Source organism: Caretta caretta, chromosome 11 (assembly GCF_965140235.1).
Source record: "Caretta caretta isolate rCarCar2 chromosome 11, rCarCar1.hap1, whole genome shotgun sequence".
Taxonomy (NCBI): domain Eukaryota; kingdom Metazoa; phylum Chordata; order Testudines; family Cheloniidae; genus Caretta; species Caretta caretta.
The window spans coordinates 9,857,510-9,880,561 of NC_134216.1; positions in this window are offsets into that span (position 1 = coordinate 9,857,510).

Here is a 23,052-nt window from a genome sequence, read left to right on the forward strand (position 1 = left end):
AAATTAGCATAGTGGAGCCTGAGCCTCAAAGATCAGATTCACATTTGAACTTCCTAAAGTTTGAGGGGTGCTCTGATTTGGGGTTCTGAATGGGGCCATATAGAGATTCTATTGTGGTTCTAATACCACACCCATCGTCATGGTACCTGAGTGCCTTCCAATAGCTCATTACATGAGGTGACTAGCATCTATCATATGGTTCCATTTCCCTCTCTCCTCTACTTGGGGGCAGGAGTGGGGGAGATTGTATGAGGGTAATATTTTTTTTCTAATTTTCTCTCTAAATACAAGTGTGTGTTAAGTGTTTTTATTAGGGCAGGTCAAAGAAATGTACCTTGCACTTGCAATGGAAGGTCATAAGGTTTGTGGTGGTTCTTAGATCCTGCGGGAGTTCATTCCAGTCTTGGACCAGCCCCCCAGAAAATGCCCTCCAGCAGTAAAGTCCATGCCAGAAGTCTGAATCTGGATCTCCACTCTTCTAAAGTCTAAGGGGTGTGGAGCTGTTTGGACAAATACTCCCCCTCCCCCCACAATTGCGATTTGAGCCTGGATCGGAGCTCTTCTAAACTCTGGGAGGGTTTAGACCTGGAGTAATAGTTTCAGTCCCCTTTCATAATTTTGCTTACAGCAGACTTTTCTGTCTCGCATATTTCTCATAATACCTTTCAGAGCTAGCAAAAGTAACTGCTGTTATCTGTACTGGTGATGAATATTGGTGGCTAGCTCCCCGAAGCTGCAGAACAGCCAAAAAGGTCATCAAGACCCAGCAAAAGTTCCTTCCTCTGCTTCAGGCAACTATTTTCTTTATGGGTCATGCCTCCATGTGACGCTCCCTGCATCTCTCTTTGATCCTAACCTTGCTCACATTAGAAGCCTGGGGAACGACAGAAATCTCTCATCAGCGCTGTGCTAACAATTCTTTGGGAATGGCAGAATCAGTATCTGTCAGGACTCATCCGAAGAATATTAATCTTCTAAGTGGGTCTCTGCAGAGTCATCCTGAAAAGCCTCCACATCACCTCCTGAAGGTTTGAAAAGGGTGTTGGCATCAGTAAGATCCCCCCACCTGTGTCCTAAAATGGGGGGCTGCCAGCCTATTGCTCCACAGGAGGGAAAGATGGTCCAGTGGTTAAGGTGCTACTCTGGGACTCAAAGACACAGCATCAATTCGCTGCTCCCTCACAGACTTCATGAGTGACATTGGGCAAGTCTTCTAGTTTCTTTGCCTCAGTTTCCCATGTGTAAAATGCAGATACTAGAACTGCATAGGGATGTGGTGGTGAGGATAAATGCATTGAGCACTCTAGTAATTGGAAGAAGCACAGATAGAAAGGCTTTGCTCCCAGGACCCTAAAGAAAATATCTATCTCTACTTAGAAAAGCTGCATTTTGACTTTTCAAAACTGTCCAGCACATTTAAACAGCAGCAGGGAGAAATGAAGGAAAACAGGAAGGAGCAATGATCTTTTCTGATGAAACTGGAAAAGAGAGGGCAAGTTGATGAGGCAGAGATGGGAGAAAGCTGATCATGGATGACAGGTGTTCCAAAGGAGAAGGCTCTTGCATGAAGACTTAAATATATTTATTTGTTCCAGTTGCTGAGGACCCCTAATAGTATTTTTTTTAAAAACCTCTAAAATATATTCAAATGCTTTATCTTAGAGAGCTGGAACCTCAGCTGAGGGAAGTAGGTATAGTTCCCATAGCTTCAATGAAGCTTAGATGCCAGTCCAATTCCCTGGACAATCTTTGGGTTTGCCTATCCTCTCTTCAGACAAAGTTTGCACAGAACATGGTTTCCTTTAGCACCTATAAAAGGGGTGCTAAACTTATTGTATAAGATGATGTCAGTTAGACTTACAAAGCCTGATCCTCCAGTTTAAGGGTGCTTTGTAACACCCTGATGCTTCCTTAGCTGGATTCCTCTTGTGCAGGGGGATTCCCCTTGTGCAGGGTGTGGTGGATCCTGTGTCCGTCTCTTCTCTCCTGGCTTCTGGTGCAGTGGGGTGTTGGCTGGGCTTGTCCTGGTATAAACTGTGGGTGGGCTACTGTGGGTGGGTTACTGCCCTTCTCCATCGTCTAAAACCCCTTCAACTCCCATAGGAAGGCACCTGGAGACCTAGAATTCAGTCCCCCAGGATTTTCAGCAATGATTGCACAGGATCAACCTCCCCACAATCAAGTCCAAAAATAACCCAAGGAATGAACTTAATTCTTAAGTACCAACTTTATAGAATCTTGTAATAAAGCAACCTAATAAATAATTTTTATAACATGGCTACTTTATAATCCACATACATTATCTTCAGTTATGCATAATGAAAACAATTTCAATTGAAACAGGTCAATTAGGTTGAGTTCCTGAGTCTCAGTTGGTCTTTGATCACCAAAATCTATTCAGTCTGCTGAGTCAAAAGCACTGCAGCACTATCGTCTCTCCTCTTGCTGGGACAAACCTCCAACTGAACTCCAGGCAGACTCTTCCCCCTCCTCTGCTGAAATTGCTGTTAGTTGTTAACCAACCACTCAGTTGTACATAGACCTAAAAGAAAAAACCCTGCTGCAAAATGCTTCAGGGCTAGGGGGGGAAACAGCCTGCTTTCTGCTTCTCTGGCTCTGCTTCTTCCAAACTGCACGTGGGATTTTGCAAAGCAGTTGCCCTGACTACTTGTCCTCATGGAGCCTGAATCCAGCACCAGGAAACCTAGGGAGCATAACCAAAACTACCACACCCAATTCCAGAAACTTCTGGGTGAAGTACTAATCATGCATCTGCCTAGCAACAATGACCAGATGCAACTAATTCCTCCCCCACCCTGTAATAGATCTCTTAAAAAGAGATCCCCCTATTTGACACATGGATCACACCTGCACCCCAGTAATCCTTGCTTGCTATAATGGCTCCTTGAGGACCTGGGCAGATGACACAGATTTGAGTAGCTCTGAAGCTGCTCTAATCTGTTCCAGGGACAGGCCTGGTGACTGACCTGCCTCAGGGTTGTATGTGCCCATATACAAGGAGCATAGGCACTGGCTTTTCATTTTTCCGGGTGAGTGCTCCACCCCCTGCTCTGCCCTGAGGGCCCACCCCTAACTCCACCTCTTCCCACCCCTGCTCTGCCCCTCCCCCACCCCCGAGACCCCGCCATTGCTTCATCTCTCCCTATCCCACTCTGCCACCACCAAACAGCTGATCAGCAGGGCTGGCCAAACAGCTGATTGGTGGGTGCTGAGCACCCACCTTTTTTTTTTCTCTGGTGGATGCTCCAGCCTCAGAGCACCCATGGAGTTGGCACCTATGACCGGGAGCACAAACATAGTTTAGTAGCCATTGTACAACAGTGCTGGCTATCCCTCATTACAGCTATCATTTTAGACTAAATCTATCTCTGTCCCATTCCCAAGGGCTTTTGCTTGTCTCGTTTACTGATCCCCAGAAAACCTGAGGTTCTGGGACACTTTGCTCCTGAGAGTCCTCTCTATGCTTTTATCGGTCCTTAAAGGCACTGCACCATCGCAACTGGCACTGCAGCTGAGGGGGCCTACATGTGGCTTCCTCCTGAGTCCATCCTTATCACTCTGGCACTGGTGACCTGTGAGGTTGTTGCAGTGTGTCCTGATGTATTGCCTTCCCCCAGGGAGTGGGTGACACAGAGCAGCAACGTAAGTGTTTAGAAAACCATGAACAAGGGTGTGGGATGGAATATCTTCTACTAGTTAGAGCATAGGTCTGGGAGTCAGAAGACTTGGATTCTATTCCTGGCTCTGCACAGACTTCTGTATGGTGTTGGGCATGTCACTTCCCCTTGCTGGGTGTTTGTTTCTTTTCCTGTAAGACTGGAGTAATGTGACGTCCGGAGTGGGAGCTGAGGCCTGATTCACTAATTTGTGAAGCTCATTGTGATCCATGGGTAGACTGCTCCTATGAAGTGCAAAATATTTGCTGTTCCTCAGAGCCACCTCTCTGCTCCTCTTCTAAATGTTCTCACCCCCTTCCAACTGCTGATACCTCCTAACGTCACCCCTGCAGAGACAACCTCAAATCACCTCCTTCCTGCTCTTCCTTTGCGCTTCCCACTGTTGACTGCCTTAGACAGCACGATGATAGGAACATCCCCTGGTCTAGCGCCCTCTACCTGATCTCTCCTGCACTGTTCTGAACAATCAGCAGAAAGGCAGCCACCTCTCAAAGGATTCAAGTAACTTGTGGCATCTTTAGCTCTTGCTCCATATATCTTTTACTTTTCTATCCCTTCTCTCATTGCTTTCTAGTACATGCAGCTTGGTCCTAGCTCCCTAGCAGCATCCTCCAAAGTTGTTCTGTTTATGATGCAGCCAAGTATGAGCTGTTTCCTGAGAAGGGTGCTGTTAAAGTAAAAGGATGTATTACTAATTAGGGTAAATGTCACTGCAAGAGCACGCTGACTTTGTTAGACTTAATGGCCCAAAGCATTACCACTTACAATACCATTAACTTCGAAAGGTGCTGCATTAACTGGGATATTGCAGGGAGCAAGGGATGCGGAGTCCATCACTCCTGAACATCCTAGAGCAGCATGTCTGTCATTCCATTAAGGCTAGAATAGCATCCAAGTTTTCTCCCTAAAAGATTTGCTCCTGCATGGCCATTTCTCAGATTAATATCTCTGAACAGGCCCAGCGAAAGGCTCAGTGATCCGTGGTTGAAGGGTGAAAAACTCACCCTAATTCTAATTGCAGCTGACCAGGTTGCCAACGAAACAAAACTGTGAACTACTACAATCAGCACACCAGGAAGAAAAGGGGATAATGAGAGATTGTAAGGTGCTGGCTTGTCCCCTGCCCACAAAGGACCCGCTGTCGCACCCAGAGTCTGTTTTCAGGCAGTTTTATTTTCCAAACATAGGCAAAAAGCACAAACTGTTCCTCAGGCCCCTGGGCTACAGCTCCCAGGGGGCTTTGCTCTTTGCTTCTCAAGGCTGGCCTACACCTAAAACGTAGGTTGATGTAGCTATGGTCCTGGAGGAGGGGATATGAAAAATTCACATCCCCATGAGATGTAATTAAGCCAACCTAAGCCCCGGTGTAGACTGTGCCAGGCTACTACCTTGCGGAGAGCTGGATTTCTTACAGTGATGGAAGAATCTTTCTGTGACTAGTGTTGACACTACAGTGCAATGGTGCATCTGTGCTGCTGTAGCGTTGCCAATGTAGACGTACTCTGAGGGCTGGCCTCCACTAGAAACATAGGTTGACCCAGCTATGTTGCTCAGAGGTGAGAAAAATCCACACCCCGAGTGACACAGTTAAGCAGACCTAATCCCTCGTGTAGACAGCACCAGGTTGATGGATGAATTCTTCTGTTGACCTAACTACCATCTCTGGGGGAGGTGGATTAACTCCTGTGGTGGGAGGGCCCTTCCCATTGTAGTAAGTGTCTGACCTGAAGCACTACTATGCTGGAGCTGTGCTGCTGTAGCAGTAAGTGTAGACGTAGCTTGAATCTGGCCCTACTATAGGATTCTTGTTCTTTTTAGCTGAGCACTGCCTCCCAGGTCTTTCTCCCTGGAGACCATGTCTCCTCCCCTCCCCCGTCCCCCCAGCAGGTTCCCACTGGTGCCTCTCCCAAGGTACTCTCTGCTGTTCCTGATTCCCCTTCCTTACAGATAGACTAGCTCTGTCCCCTCCTTAGCTGCACCTGCTTAATGACCAGGGCTGGCTGGTCCCTGGTCTCTGTCTGTTGAAAAGGCAAAACACCCTGTTAGAGATCAGCAGAAATACCTACCCCTTTATGAGGGCCTGATTCTGCAACCATTACTCATGCTGAGTATTCACATGAATAGTTCCATTGAACTTGTATGAGTAAGTACGACTCAGCATGAATAATGGTGGCAAGGTTGGGCCCTTAGCCTAGAGGACTCAGGTACAAGGAAGTGTCAACCGATCATTGGGACCCTTAGAACATTAGGCATATTCCTCAGTGGCAGGAAAACTGGGGGATTTGGTAGCGGCGGCCAAAATTTTTGTCAATGTTTTTTGACAGAACTCAGGGTTTTTGACCCAGTGAAAAACATCATTGGAAGTGTCCATCTGCTTTCATCAAAAAATTTTCAATTTGTTCACTAGAAAACCAAAAAATGTTTGCAGAAAAACATCTGGGTTTTTTTGTTTGTTTGTTTTTCCAGACAGTGTCAACTTTTCTGCTGAAAATGTTGGTGAAACCATGAAAGTTTTATGATAAGAGAGGCTTCTTATGGGGTGGAGGAAATATACAATTACCCTTTGGGTGGGCAGATGGCTTTACAGATTTGGTAATGGAAACTCTTCCCTTTGGTAATGATATCAACTCCACAATGGGCTAGCAATTGAAGTTATCATATGGCCACTTCAAAATGGCTGTGCCAGTTTATCTTGGTCCAGTTCCAAATTATTTAAAAAAACCCAACAGCTTGGCATTGCCGTAACAATGCCTGTCTTTTAAGAACATTAGGAACATTAATTTTTCTTCACAACATTACTGGGAGGTTGGTAGGTAGGGAAGTATTACCGACCCCATTTTTCAGGTGGGAAAACTGACACTGCTAAAGTATCATCTTGTTGGATAATATTAGGGGACCATTAATATGTTCCTAAAATCATGGATGGCTTAAGTCAACTTTAGTCCCATTACATGAAACTTTGAAGCTGGGAAGCTACCTTGCAATTGGATGTCATTGCAACTCCCTTGGCTGGAAGAAACTCCACAGTCAACTATCTGCCAGCTTGCCACCTCTCTTCTCTCCTTCCTCAGACCAGGTGAGTCCCCTGGGACTGCACTGTGCCAAAGCACCACCTAATTGGAGGAGGGAAAGATTTGAAGTCCCAGCCTGTTTATCCAGAGTCCCAGTGTGCAGGGCTAGTGGGAAGCCATTGAGTCAGCCAAGCAGCAGGGGAGGATGGTCTTGTGGTTAAGGTACAGGATTGGGAGGCAGGAGCATAGGCCCCATTCCTAGCTCTGCCACTGACTCACTATGTGACTTTAGACAAGTCTTATGACGAGATAACTGGCTCTGTGGATGAGGGGAAAGCAGTGGAAGTGTTATTCCTTGACTTTAGCAAAGCTTTTGACACGGTCTCCCACAGTATTCTTGCCAGCAAATTAAAGAAGTATGGGCTGGATGAATGGACAATAAGGTGGATAGAAAGCTGGCTAGATCATCAAGCTCAAAGGGTAGTGATCAATGGCTCCATGTCTAGTTGGCAGCCAGTACCAAGTGGAGTGCCCTAAGGGTAGGTCCTCGGGCCAGTTTTGTTCAATATCTTCATAAATGATCTGGAGGATGGTATGGATTGCACCCTCAGCAAGTTTGCAGATGACACTAAACTGGGAGGAGTGGTAGATATGCTGGAGGGTAGGGATAGGATACAGAGGGACCTAGACAAATTAGAGAATTGGGCCAAAAGAAATCTGATGAGGTTCAACAAGGACAAGTGCAGAGTCCTGCACTTAGGATGGAAGAATCCCAGGCACTGCTACAGACTAGTGACCGAATGGCAAGGCAGCAGTTCTGCAGAAAAGAAACTAGGGGTTACAGTGGACGAGAAGCTGGATATGAGTCAACAGTGTGCCCTTGTTGCCAAGAAGGCTAACAGCATTTTGGGCTGTATAAGTAGGGGCATTGCCAGCAGATCGAGGGACATGATCGTTCCCCTCTATTCAACATTGGTGAGGCCTCATCTGGAGTACTGCGTCCAGTTTTGGGCCCCACACTACAAGAAGGATGTGGAAAAATTGGAAAGCATCCAGCAGAGGGCAACCAAAATGATTAGGGGACTGGAACACATGACTTATGAGGAGAGGCTGAGGGACCTGGGATTGTTTAGTCTGCAGAAGAGAAGAATGAGGGGGGATTTGATAGCTGCTTTCAACTACCTGAAAGGGGGTTCTAAAGAGGATGGATCTAGGCTGTTCTCAGTGGTAGCAGATGACAGAATGAGGAGTAATGGTCTCAGGTTGCAGTGGGGAATGTTTAGGTTGAATATTAGGAAAAACTTTTTCATTAGGAGGGTGGTGAAACACTGGAATGCGTTACTTAGGGAGGTGGTGGAATCTCCTTCCTTAGAGGTTTTTAAGGTCAGGCTTGACAGCTCTGGCTGGGATGTTTTAGTTGGGGATTGGTTCTGCTTTGAGCAGGGGGTTGGACTAGATGACCTCCTGAGGTCCCTTCCAACCCTGATATTCTATGATTCTATGAAGTCTCTTCACTTCCCAAAAGGCTGATACAGCTGCTGGGTATAAGGGAGACCTGGCCATCCCTCCTCTTCTCCCCCTCCCCCACACACCCTGCAACAGGGAGAAGGGTGGCATATGCCAATGGAGAATCCCTGTAGATTGGCATGACCCTCCTGTTCCTGGTTACACTGAACTTACTCTGCTCCTCAGCAGCCCATAACGTTTTTCACTACTTAAATTTACTGCAATTCTTTAAGCTTCAAGATTCCTGTGGGGGGTTTTGTTTTGTTCTTTAAGTAGAGAGCATGTTGTAAAACAATCAGTGGCATTTATTAAAAGGAAAACACTTAGTGCATTGGCTCCATCCATTCAGAGAAGACAGTGAGTAACTACCCCTTAATGGATGAGGCAAGCCAGAGCCTTAATGTGACTGTAATATTTTTCAAAGTCAAAATGGGAACACAGGGATAACGCCCCCATGCTTGTGCTGCTTACCAATGCTGAGTGGCACGCCGGCTCTAGATACATGGCTAGATAATGTACTTGAGCAGCAGTTACATGGGGACATTAGCTGCCACACAATGCACAGCAGTTAAGAGACAAGATTTATTGGTTCCTTAGAAGCATTCCTAAAATACTCATTGCTGCCATCTCTGAGCACTCCAAACACGGCTTTGTGCTTCTAATAGTGCCTTTCCTGCAAGGGTCTCAAGATAAACAGGCTCTCTGCACATGTGTGAGGCAAGTCAGTGTTATGCATCCCTGATTACAGAGGGCGAAACTGATCTACTGTGAGCATAAGTGTTTGTTGTGGTCACGCAATAAGCCTGTGGTGGGTTTGGCTCCTGACTCTGCATCTTCTGATTGCTCGTCCTGTGCTTTAGCCCCAAGAGGTGTCTTACTCCTGCCTTCTGCAGCTGGAGGTATCTGTTCTAAGGGCCAGACTGCTCTGTCTGCTGAGGAATGCTGCTGCTCTCATTGTGAGCTGTGCACGTGAACTCAGGTACACAGCTCTGGGTCATGTACATTTCATTATCATGCAGTTACCCAGCCCTGTTTCAAATGGGCTAATATGTATCTTTGAGTATCCGTCCTAGATTAGTTCAGTCAACTCAGCCTCGCTCAGAGTGATGCAGACATTGAACTGTCCAGCACAGAGCCTCCAGGGCTACTTCATACCATCAATTCTTCACTCCATTTCTTCTGCACTGTCATATACTTTGTGATGAGAAGAGTGACGGGTGATGTTGAAGACAGTGGTATTGTTTGGGCAAGAGAGAAGCTGTAAGACTTTGATTTTTGCCAATGGTATTATCATTCTATATATCAATGTGGGTGGAATGGAAAGACTCTTTAGGAGCGTAAAAGCAGAAGCTGTCCAAGTGGGACTCCCTATAAGTACTCAGAAGACCAAGATTCTGGAGATAGGAGACAATGCTGTCAAAATTGGTGGTTGTGTGATTGATGGAGAACAGTACAAAAGAGTTGATGATTTTGTCTATTTTGGGAAGTAAAATATCTGCTCGTGGCCAGCTCACTAAAAAAGTGAAGGCAAGAATTGGTAAAGCCAGTTGATCATTTCCCCATTTGTCAAACATCTGGAAGAGTAAGATTGTACAAAGCTATTGTTGTCTTAACACTACTGTATGCCTGAAACATGGCACACAACAAGAAGCTGAATGCACTCCACCAGTGTTGGTTATGAAGAATCTTGGGAATTCACTGGAGCGATCGTGTAACCACTGGGGAGGTGCTGTGTTGCATAGGTCAGCAGACTGCAGAATCAGACAGAGACAGCTCTGGTGCTGTGGGCAGGCCATTAGGTTATCCAACGTCTTGTTCTGGACAGACAGCAGTGGTGAAAAATGGGTTGCCTTATGTGGCCATGAGGCAGAGGAGATTCTAAGTCAGAAGGAAAGGCAGCAGGATGACTAAGCTATAGCTAGTCTAGATGTCTGAAAGCCAGGATGCAGTTCATGCTGAATTTCTCTGATTTCAGCTGTAGAATTCTTGAGGAGAAGCCCAGAACTGAACTAGCGGAGGGTGTAGTCATGGGCTGATGGGCTGTGGGCTGGACAACTTAATGTCTGCAGCATTCCAAGGCTGGGGCTGGGGCACAGCTGAGTGATGATCAATGATAGCTTCATTCAAAAACCATATTAACACATTTGAAACTTAGCTGGGTAATAACTAAGTGATCATGAACTGTACACTTCTAGCTTCAGACAGATGGATGTAAGTGGAGAGGTGATTTATATACGTGAACCTGTTATTTATGAGCAGCTATGTACCTCATCATCTTGTCAACAAATTGAAAGGGTAGCAAATTTATCAGGTAGAGCCCCTTGAGTTAATGCTTCTAGTTGTTGTTTAAAACATGCAATCATTCAGGGGAACAAATCCTAAACAGCAGACATTGTATGAAAGCTGAGAACAGGTGGGGTGGAGGAGAGTCCAGGGGCCTCACATTCCTTTGCCCTGTATTTTTATTATCAGTCTAACTGTGATCCTCATAGGCTAGATACTGTGTATGCAGATAATAGTCAGTTCCTGTCTGGGAGAGCTTACAAACAAATTAGATGAGGGTAGGAGGGGAAACAAGAATCACAGAGGGGTCAAGTGACCCACTCGAACATCCAATAGGTCTGTGGCAGACCCAGCTTTAGATCCCAGCTGTCCTGACTGCTAGTCCAACATATTGGCCACTGGAGCACCTTGGGTAGTCTTTGATGCTAGTGCAAAGTGACTGCAAAATGGGTGTGCTACCAGATCAAAATTTGGCATTGGTGTAAATGATTGCAGAAGGGGCAAGGCCGGGGTGAATCCGGTCGCTAGAATATCTCAACTTCTTCCTTTCTGAGGCAAGGAAGTGCCTCTGTTATTTAGAAGAACTCATCCCTTGAGGCAGGAGCCTTTGTAACCAAACACTGAGGTTGATCTAGCTACATCACTTAGGGCATATATAAAAGTTGTATCCCTGAGAGACTTAGTTAAGCTGACCCAAGCGCCAGCATAGTGACTGCTAGGTCGACAGAAGAATTCTTCCGTTGACCTAGCTACCGCCTCTCAAGGGGGTGGATTAACTACACTGATGGAAGGAACCCCTTCTGCCACTATAGAAAGTGTCTTTGCTACAAGCGCTGTAGCTGCACCCCCACAGCTGTGCGACTGTAGGGCTATACCCGAAGATACCAAGGCTATCCAGGCACGTCTTCTCTCCCTTCTAGTGCAAATAGCCAGGCTGGTTGAAATTAACGTAATTCTACAGTTACTATTTGTTCTCACCCCAGGAGCTGAAGTCAAATGAAAAGTGTAATCTACCTTCTGCATTGTGGTGTTTTCCCTGTACAACTGCCTCAAACATGGAAAATGAATTTTTAAGGGCTGGTGAAGAAGCCAGGAGATACTTTTAAATGGGGCTGATTCTCTTTTTAATTTTACTGACTCTACACCTGAGTAATTCCATGGACTTCACCTGAGTTATTACTGATTTACAAGGGTGAATTTCCAGTTCTGCCACAGACTTTCTGTGTGATCTTGGGCAAGTCATGTAATCTGCTTGTGCCTCAAATCCCCATTTTACTGACTGGGAAAATACTTCCTTTCTTCCACCCTTTATCTGTTTTGTCTACTTAGGCTGTAAGGCCAGGTCTACACTATAAAGTTAGCTTGGTCAGGAGTGTGGGGAAAAAACAGACCACTTAGCCAACGCTCCTATATCGAAAAAACTCCCAGTGTAGATGCAGCTATGCTGATGGAAGAGGACTTCATATAGCTAGTGTTCTGGGAGGTGGTGGTACTATACCATCAGAACACCTCCTTTTGTCAGCTTTAGCTCTACCAGCAAAACCTGTGTAGTGTAGACAAAGCCTAAGCTCTTTGAGGCAGGGACTGCTTGTCTCTTACTATGTGTATAGACAGCACTTAGGACAATTAAGCCCTGTTCTCAGTTGGTGCCTTTAGGCATTCCACTATTACACATAATAATTGTCAAGATGAGTGACGTACCCTCCTAAATGCATTTAAATATATTCCCTAGAACTGGTGCACTTCAATTTCTATCTTCATTTCCCTTACGGCTGCTGCAGATATATTTATTCAAACCTGGGGTTTCATGTATCTTGATGAGGAATGTCCCATTTTTCCCATAACCATTTCTGTTGTCTGTCCATTATCTAACCCTCTCCTGACAAGATATACAATCCCTGACACAGCTTTCAGACCTCTCTTCCTTCTCTGCAAAGATGCAGGGAAAATTAAAAAAACACCAAAATACTTCCTCCACTTCATAAATTTCACAGTTTCTTCTCTTGCTGTCTCCACTTCATCCCTATCTTTTTTTTTTTAGTGGAATAATTTTTCCTATTGACTTGGCTGCAGATCTGTTTGCAGAGCACTATTTAAAAATATTAGCTGTCGAGCTGATACTCAATATCTCTTTTTGCTCCTTTAATAATCCTTCTAACTCACTTCTCCTTGCTTTGTATGGATAGTTCATATTTTTTAACACAATTCTCTTTATTGCTGGTACTTCTCCTTACTTTCTGATCTAACCATGTTGGCCCTAGATGCCTTAGGTTTAGCTTCCAGTCTAGACTTTTGTAATACAGTGCTGCAGGCAACAGACACAATTATATAAACTACCGACCCACACATGTGAGGGGATCCAGGGTTAGAACTATGATCCGTCTTTTTCCAGAAACACAGGATTCTCCTAACTGAGCTAAAGAACCACCTCCCTTGGACAGTACTAGGCCCATTATCTCTTTTGTGAGCCAGTCAGCAGATGGCAACATCACTGTGACAGGATGGACTACGCCCTGAGGCCCCCTGCTGGAGGCCTGGTGGACACCCTGCCCCAGAAAAGGGCAGTTGAGAGGTCATCCAAGCTGCCTAGAGCAGCGGTGTGGGAAGCAGCCAATCAGTGCCCAGCAGGTCAATATAAGAAGAGCTGCAGGGCCAGAATAACTTCAGGTCCTTACTGGAGCTGCAGGAGTGTGGATGGGGGGTGTCTGGCTGATGGAGTTACAAGAACCCCAGAGAGGGCAGTGCTGCCAGAAGCTGGGGAGAGCGAGAAGGAGCCCTGAGCTGGTTGCTGGGACTCCACTGGGACAAGGCCCTGAGGTGAGGGTGAAGAGGGCGCAGGGAAGTGGCCCAGGGAATTAGAGAAGCTGTGCAATATAGTTAAAGGGACACAGCAGGTGGCTGCTCTCTACAGGGTCCATGGGCTGGGACCTGGAGTAGTGGGTGGGCCTGGGTCCCCGCTATTAGCCACTGGGGGGGAAGTGTCCTGGACATAGAGGCACACCAGAAGGGGGACTGAGGTAGTGGCCCAGCTGAAGAGGGCAAAGACATTGTCCCCAGGGAAGAAGCCCTGGGGCACTGCTCTCGTGCAGAGCAGAGACAAACAGAGACATTACAGAGGGCACTGAGACAGGCCCCTGTTGGACTTGTACCCTGGAAGGGGTTTTGCTTTGCTTTTATGTCACAGACAGACTGTGTGTGAGTTGGCCAGAGGTCTATGTCACCGAAGACACACCACAAACACAGAGGGAGGGTGCAGGCACACACACTTGGCCGGGGACGCTCATGAGAGGTGAGTGCAACCCCATTACAATCACACACTAATAACCTGCAAAGAGTCTGCTCCAAGTCAATGTGAGCCTATGGTAGGGTTGCTAACCGTCCAGGATTGTCCAACCAAAATTGGCAACCCTGACCCACGGTGATGTGTGGAGTATAAGAATCTGAATAGACCAGGCTTTCTATGGACTTTGGGGAAGTAGGGAAAGGGGTTCTCACCATGTAAACATGGCAGCTGAACTTGAAATGCAGGGTTCTTAGAGATTTAAAGGTACAGGACACAGGAAGTACCACACATTTCAAGTGCTACAGTACTGGAGCAAGGAGAGAGCCTGAAACCAACAAAGAACTTCATCACAAGGTCAAACATATTAGCAAACTCCTGTGACCTAATGCACTGTGGATCAGGCTTCCTGCATGCCAGGAATCCCCAAAAGCCCTGTTGTGCGCTCCATTGTTGTTTACATTGTGCAAGCAAGTGTAAATGGGGTGTAAAATATTCCCCTGGGTAAGTGAATACAGTGTTCCGTCCTGAGCGTTCTACTTGCCTTGGCACAAAGTCAATGAGACAAGGTGCAGGCAGTGGAGAATCGGCCTCAAAGAAGCTATTGTGCAGAACTGAGTCCTCGACATGGATTCGTATTGGAACTTAATAGAATCTATGTAATCAACTCCCTAACACCTGGGATGACTGCCAAGGACCCTCTTTAGTGCCGCTCAGGTCAGTGACTCTAAACAATAGATAAATAGTACAGTCCATTTAAATGCCACAACCAGTGCTGTCTGCAAGCATCTTCACAGCAATTTGTGCTCAAAAAAAGTGATCAACTCTCTTGTATTCCCAGCTGCAGCAGTTTTACCTTGGTCTGCCATTTGCTTATCTCCCGTGAACTTTCTTGAATGCAATAAAATCTTTTAGTTGGATCCAGGACTATTTGAGGTGGGAGGGAATCTCTCCACAAATGGCTTGTTAATGGGGCACAGATGAAAATGCTGGGTGCTTCCTTGTTCATATTCACAAGGTCAAAGCAAATGTATATCACAATGTTGGATCTGTAACCCAGTTTCCCATCTTGTAGCCTCATTAGCGCCGCAGCCAAAGGCGAGAGCCAGTCTGATGAATTTCCACTGAAGTCCTAAGAAGGGCCAGATGGCTGAAATATTGTGATACTATTCCACCCAAGAGTTCTGCCTTTCAGTAATAATGGCTCTTTTAAGGGTATAAAAAGATGTGCCAATATTACACGACCTTCCTAGTGCTTAAATGTATTAGAAGTGACAGATGTGCTTCTAAGGCCACGTGAGATTCAGGATTTGCATCCTCTGACTGGTTCTGCTTTGATTTGTTGCTCTTACTTTGGAATCGAAGAGCCTGTCTTTAAAGTATCATAAAGGCCTAGCTCATGAGTGGTCATGATTCTGGCATGTCATTCATGAGAGTGAGGTCTTGTGCTTAGAAGAGGAGAATGGAAATAAGAGGTTGTGGGTAGAGCTGGTCAAAAAATTTTCAACAGTGGAGTGAGAGAGACACACATGACCCCAGAATGGCCACTAGGCTGGGCTCTACCTGATTTGGAGTTGGGACTTGACCTTGGTTCTCATGTCCCCAGCCAATGCACTAATCACTGGGCTATTCTAAGATAATGGCTTTTCTGCTCTTGCTGGCCCAATGAATATCTTAAGGCATTCTACAATGTGGAACATCTCTAACAGGTGGGACAGACACTCTAGCTCAGTGGTTAAAGCATTGGCTTGGGACAGGGGCTCAAGTCCCTGGTCTAGAGCTGGGACTTGGACCTATGTTTTCCACTTCCCATGCTATTGGCATTATTCATAGATTCCAAGGCCAGAAGGGGCCATTGTGATCATCTAGTCTGACCTCCTGTATAGCAGAGGCCCTAGAACTTCACACAATTAATTCCTAGAGCAGCTCTTTGAGGGCAAACATCCAGCCTTGATTTAAAAATTGTCAGTGATGCAGAATCTGCCGCAATTCTTGGTAAATTGTTCCAGTGGTTAATCACTCTCACTATCCAAATTTTTTGCCTGATTTCCAATCTGAATTTTTTCTAGCTTCAACTGTCAGCCATGGGATCTCGTTATACTTTTCTCTGCTAGATTGAAGAGCCCATAATTAAATATTGGTTCCGCATGTAGATACTTAGTTGACTGTAATCTGGTCACCCCTTAACCACCTTCTCGTTAAGTTAAATAGATAAAGACTCAAAGAGCTCTATCTCTAAGGCATGTTTTCTAATCCTTTAATCAGTCTCATGGTTCTTCTCTGAATTCTATCCAATTTATCAACATCTTTCTTGAGCTGGGGGCACAAGAGTGGATATGGTATTCCAGCAGTGATTGAACCAGTGCCAAATATAGAGGTAAAATTCTACTCCTACTCAAGATTCCCCTGTTTATGCATCCCAGGATCAGATTAGCTCGTTGTTGGCCACAGCATCACGTTGGGGAGCTCATGTTCAGCTGATTATTCACAATGACCCCAATATTTTTTCAGTTACTGCTTCCTAGGGCTGAGTTCCCTATACTATAAGTATGGCCTACGTTCTTTGTTCCTTGATGTATACATTTAGCATTGTTTGCTTGCCCCCAGTTTCCCAAGTGATCCAGATCCCTCTGAATCAGTGACCTGTCCTCTTCATTATTTACTACTCCCACAATTTTTGTCATCTGCAAACTTTCAGTGATTTTGTTTTCTTCCAGGTCATTGATTAAAAATGTTAGGGCCAAGAACTGATCCCTGCAGGAGCCCAGTGGAAACAACACCCACTTGATGACAATTCCCCAATGACAATTCTCAGTTAGCCAGTTTACAATCCGTCTACCTTGTGCCTTGCTAATTTTATATTCTAGTTTTTTAAACAAAATGTCATGATTGGGTCTTTGTTTTTCATGACAAATTTCAGGTCTCAGGGTCATTCTGCATCAGAACAAAAACCATTTTGAAACCTCAAAACTTTCAGTGGAATGGAATTGCATTTTTTGGCCTGCTCTACCACCTGGGTCCATCTCTATTCAGACCAAATCATGCCAGACAAACTTGATTGCATTTTTTTTAAAGGATACCATTACTAAACTAATAGATGAAGGGAAGAACACAGTTTATGGAATAGAGTAAAATAATTGAGATGGTACCTCATGAAATCTTTCTAGCAAAATTAATTTAAATTGGCTTGGACACAAATGCTGCAATATGGTTTCAGGGGCAGACCTGGGATTTTTAGAAAGCTGAAAGCATCCTGCTCTGTCTGGCAAATGGTTTGCTTTTTTTCGCTTGATTGGAAGAGACAAAACAAAGGTAGGGGAAAATTTAAGAGTGCCTAAGTCCCATTTTTAAAAGGGACATAAGCCCAGATCCTCAAATGTATTTAGGTGCCTAACTCCATTGATTTTAATTTATACACTCTTGAAAAGTTTACTCCTGTGTAACACACAGTTGTTGATAACTGGAGATAAAAGCTAATGCCAAATGTCATGGGAAAGCTGAGATTGTGTAGCAATACTTTCTAGCCCTAGGGGCTTATGAGTCATCTGACCTTAAAATCACCATTCTGATCACCAAGTATCAGAGGGGTAGCCGTGTTACACTGTATCTACAAAAACAACAAGGAGCCCGGTGGCACCTTAAAGACTAACAGATTTATTAGGGCATAAGCTTTCATGGGTAAAGAAAACCCACTTCAGATGCATGGAGTGAATTACAGATGCAGGCATAAATATATTGGCACATGGAGAGTAAGGGAGTTACCTTACAAGTGGAGAACCAGTGTTCACAAGGCCAATTCAGTCAGGGTGGATGTGGTCCACTCCCAATAATTGAAGAGGAGGTGTCATACCAAGAGAAGGAAAACTGCTTTTGTAGTGAGCCAGCTACTCCCAGTCCCTACTCAAGCCAAAATTAATGGTGTTAAGTTTGCAAATGAATTGTAGCTCTGCAGTTTCTCTTTGAAGTCTGTTTTTGAAGTTTTGTTGAAGGATGGCTACTTTTAAATCTACTTTCTCCACCTGGGGAAGTGAGGAAACAGATTGACAGAGCAAGACGGGTACCCAGAAGTCACCTGCTACAAGACAGGCCCAACAAGGAAAATAAGAGAACACCACTGGCCGTCACGTACAGCCCCCAGTTAAAACCTCTCCAGCACATCATCAACGATCTACAACCTATCCTGCAAAACTCGCTCACTGGCCTTGGGAGGCAGGCCAATCCTCACTTACAGACAGCCCCCCAACCTGAAGCAAATACTCACCAACTACACACCATACCACAGAAACACTAACCCAGGAACCAATCCCCGTAACTAACCCTGTTGCCTACTCTGTCCCCAGATCTACTCTAGTGACACCATCAGAGGACCCAACCACATCAGCCACACCATCAGGGGCTCATTCACATGCACACCTACTAATGTGATATATGCCATCATGTGCCAGCAATGCCCCTCTGCCATGTACATTGGCCAAACCAGACAGTCTCTACAGAAAGGAATAAATGGACACAAATCAGGAATGGTAACATACAAAAGCCAATAGGAGAACACTTCAATCTCCCTGGACATTCAATAATAGATTTAAAAGTAGCCATCCTTCAACCAAAAAAAACTTCAAGAACAGACTTCAAAGAGAAACTGCAGAGTTACAATTCATTTGCAAACTTAACACCATTAATTTGGGCTTGAGTAGGGACTGGGAGTGGCTAACTCACTGCAAAAGCAATTTTCCTTCTATTGGTATTGACACCTCCTTTTCAATTATTGGGAGTGGACCACATCCACCCTGACTGAATTGGCCTTGTCAGCACTGGCTCTCCACTTGTAAGGTAACTCCCTTCTCTTCATGTGCAAGTATATTTATGCCTGTATCTGTAATTTCACTCCGTGCATCTGAAGAAGTGGGTTTTTTACCCATGAAAGCTTATGCCCAAATAAATCCGTGGCACCTTAAAGACTAACAGGACTACTCGTTGGTTTTTATTCTGATCACCATAATGCTTTCTCACCCCCACTCACTTTAGTTATATTCTGATTTTAGTGACTGCTGTCTTGAGAACTGGTAGACTTGAAGCACGGCTATACAGCACTTGAAAGTTTGCAACCCCATCTTTCATAGGCAATAAAGAATTAATCTTTACTCCTAAGGGTTCATGGGACTAGTGGCTGCTAAAATCATGCTGGAATTGAAGTGGGGAGGAGAAGGGGAAACCAAATAGTAATCAGAATGAGCCTATTTGCCACTTTATTAAATTCTTTTTTTCAGTATTTTTGTTGCTGAATTTTAATTCATCAAACTTCTCAAAGTTTCACAACTTAAAAAAATTAATATTTATCTATGCTCACTGCCATAGGACATAGGAACTGCTCTGTTCAAGACAACTAAAATTGCCCAATGAAGATAAGTGAAGAAAATATTAGACTTGACTGAATCAGATTTTTACGTGGTAGGAATGTCTAGCTAGAATAAGATACATGCCTTGGGAGTCAAATGGCTTCTCAGACTGCAGGGAGAGATGAATTGTCATCAAATAACAATCTGTTATCTCGCAGCATAACACTTTATTTTAACTTCTGTGTACTTCAGTTTAACTCTGTGAAATGGGGAAAACAAATATATCATGATATTCACATCAACAGAAGTCAAAATTAAGAATTATTAGCCTGGGAGGTAAAGAGAAATAATTACTTTTTGCCTTGAGGCAATACATCAAGATATTCAGTGACACCATAACACCTGAAGTTCGTGTAATGGTACTTCTGATGAAGGCATTAAGAATCCAGGTATCTGGAAATGCCTCCATTTCAAAAAAGTAACCAGCATCATCAATGAGAGGCACACTTTGCCATGTGGGAATACTGTAGCATTCCCAAATCCATGCCATTAAAACCTCTATATCATAACATCACTTATTCAATACTCATGCTGTCTCTACAAATACATGCAAGAATATAAGATAATATATCTTATGCTATCCCTTAAGCATAAATTAAAGCATTTGCTGCTTTGCACACTGTAAAGCTGCAAAGCCCCTTTCATAAATAACTTACGTGGTTTTGTTCCCTCTACTTAATAAGGCAATACTTTGATCTACAGCAGCAAATTATACTTTTTGAATCTTTAAGTAAGACTTCTACATGGCTTCCAATTTATGAGGCAATTTAACACTTCCATGGGCTCACCAGTGCTTACTGAACTTCTGGTACAGGGCACTTTATACAGACCAGAAGCTGAACAAAGTTTATTGCTATTTTACATATAATATGGGAGCAAATTTCCTTTTAGAATGCTTCCTCTTCCTCATCTACCTCTGATATCAGACTATGCCCAATGCTGACAAACAAATCCCAGAGCAATGGATTGAGTGCTACTAGGTTTCATTAGAAGAAGGCTGTATTGGACATACTTGGCCCAAACTGGTCCGAATGCCAGGTGGCTGGAGCTGGAAACACTATAAAATGTGTCATCTGCAAAGGGGATTGGTTAAGAAGAGCGAGTTCTCTAAATATTCATTCTTTTTTGTGTGTGTTAGTGCTAATTGCATAGGAACTTTTTGGCAACTCGGTCTTCAGCGCATGCAGGGACTAACCCCTCAAGCCAGCAGTTCTCAATGTGGGAGGTCATGACTTTGGTTTCCAGTCAGTGTCTTGGGGTAGGAGGGTCACCAACTTGCTCCTCATTCTCCTTCCAGTCTGCTGCTGAACTTGGTTTGGTTAAACCACTTGCCCTGGGTTCCCCTCATAATCTGTGCAATGGCTTTTGTCAGCACCTCCTTAGAAGCACCAAAAGACCAGGCGTCTCCTTTGAATCACAGAGATCGGGGCAAAGGATTCTGGGTGCAGCTGCAGAGGAACCTTTTCAAATAGTGACATAGTATTTGGGAACCTCTGCCTTAAATCTTCAAAGTGCTGCATGGGGAAGCAGCCTTGCAATGCACATTTATGGCTGGGGAATCATGTAGCTTAACCCATTTGGAAACCAACCCATAATTTACAACAAACTATTTAGAGGTAAATATATATATTTTAAATCCTTCCTTGTTTCAGATGAGTCTTTCTTTAGCTAAAGTTTAACTCTGGTCTAGAAAAGCTGACAACATGGAACAAACATATTTGCATTCTGCTGTTTGATGCAAGTGATGACTTGCAGAGCTCACTTCTACAAATAGCCTCTGGGTGGCAGCAGGACTACAAGAATATTGAGACTTTTAAACATCAGATTTCAGAGTAGCAGCCATGAGCCTCTTTGGTGAAGCTTCTTACTGCTGAACATAAAGCCAGGTTTACAGTCCATTCCTCATTTAATACACAGGCCAGTCCCTCGCCTTGCTGTATGTTTCTGATGTATGGGGACAGATACTGAAGTGGTAACTGAAGTGCACTAAGGACTTTACAGAATATTAAAATGTCACAGTCCCTGCCCCAAAGAGCTTATGATCTAAATCTAGCTTAACATTGCAAGTGCTAGCCATGGGCAAGGGGATGGGGAGAGGAAAAGATGGGACAGGGTGAAAATCACAGGTTGCTTGTTTTTGTATTGTTGAGGAAAGTACTCAAATGTTTGTGTGGTGGAGGCTACCTGGGTAGAGCTTCATTTCCCATAGTTTGAGCTGCCCTGCTGCTCATTCGTGGGGAGACCTTGAGGTGCTTCTGTATAATGGGCAAGAAGAATCCATCCATAACCACCTCAGTCATTGGGCTGTTTGTTCCTGGAGACCTTGGTTTGCACTGGCGGGAGTGTCTCAGCTGAGTTCTCCCTGATCATCACTGTGGATGTGACCAGGCTCAGGAAGGTCTGCATGTGGGACAATGAAAACAAACCAACCCTTTTCTCTTTGGACTCCAGAGCGATTAGAGGGCCCCACCATCTTGTATCTGTAGCTCCCTGAACGATACATGATACCCTCCCACAGATGGGCCTGAGGGAGCTCAGAACTAGGCAGGGATTGCTCCTCCCTCCTCATACCTACCCATAGTGTCCAGCAGCTGCAGGCTGTTCCCACCCAGAGCACAAACCCTCTTTGCTCTTTACAATGTCCGTCAACTCCCACCCCCAGGCAAGCCCTTCTGTAGGAGGGGTGGGGAGGTTGGAACATCACAAGGGTTCTCCATCTCAAATGACCCGCAGGATTCACCATCTTGCTACAGTCCTCCTGTTGCCAGCCCCAGGTACATACTTCAGTGATGATCTACCTTGATCCCTCAGTGGGACATGAACTCTCCTTCCATTCAGCCAGTTGATGAGCTGCCTTACTCCCTCTGATAGTCCAGCCATTTATCTGGGGGGGAGGGATAGCTCAGTGGTTTGAGCATTGGCCTGCTAAACCCAGGGTTGTGAGTTCAATCCTTGAGGGGGCCATTTAGGGATCTGGAACAAAAATGGGAGATTGGTCCTGCTTTGAGCAGGGGGTTGGACTAGATGACCTTCTGAGGTCCCTTCCAAGCCTGATATTCTATGTTTCTATCTGGCTCTTAGAGTGAGTAAATAATATGCTCCATTATATGTCTGGCAATAGAGTATCTGTACACATCCTCAGGCAATCAATATACAAAGCCATTTCATCTTAGAAATGGTTTGTTCCAAGTGGCCCTATATATCTTTATACTGTAAATCCACACACTGTCACTGGAAGCCCCACACATCTTATTACGCCATTTTGCTTGCAAAGCAGTCTGTTATTTCCCCTAGATTCAGGAGCAAGCACATAAACCACTCCTCTTATACACAAAGCAAGATTCTTCTCTCTCCTCCTCCAAGCTGATACATAGGTTTCTTTTTGAAATCAGCCTCTCCCTTAGAAGCAGCAGGTTTTCTGTGCCTCTGGGTGCGGGGATAGGTCCCCAACTTTTAAAGAGTGTTCTAGGCCTTTAACATTATAGCAGTGTTTGGGGCCCCATTGTGCTAGGTTCTGTACACACACATAACGAGACAGCCCCAGCCCCCAAGGGCGTACAGTTAATTAAGCAAGACACAAAAGGGTGGGAGAAAGGAAGTATCCTTGTCCCCATTTTAGAGATAGGGGCTGGAGGCATGGAGTGGTTAAAGCTGGGATTTTTCAAAGGAGCTGATGGGAATTAGGTGACCAAATCTTCTGAAACTCCCAGCCTGAGTGACTTGCCCAAGGTTACAGAGGGAGTCCATGGTGGAAGCTGAAATCAAACCCAGATTGCCCAAGTCCCCGTCCAGTGCACTAGCCACATTTCCATCCAGCTTCTCCATATACTAGTTGTACAGTACAAAGGAGAAGTGCTTCATTACAAGCAAATAGCCCC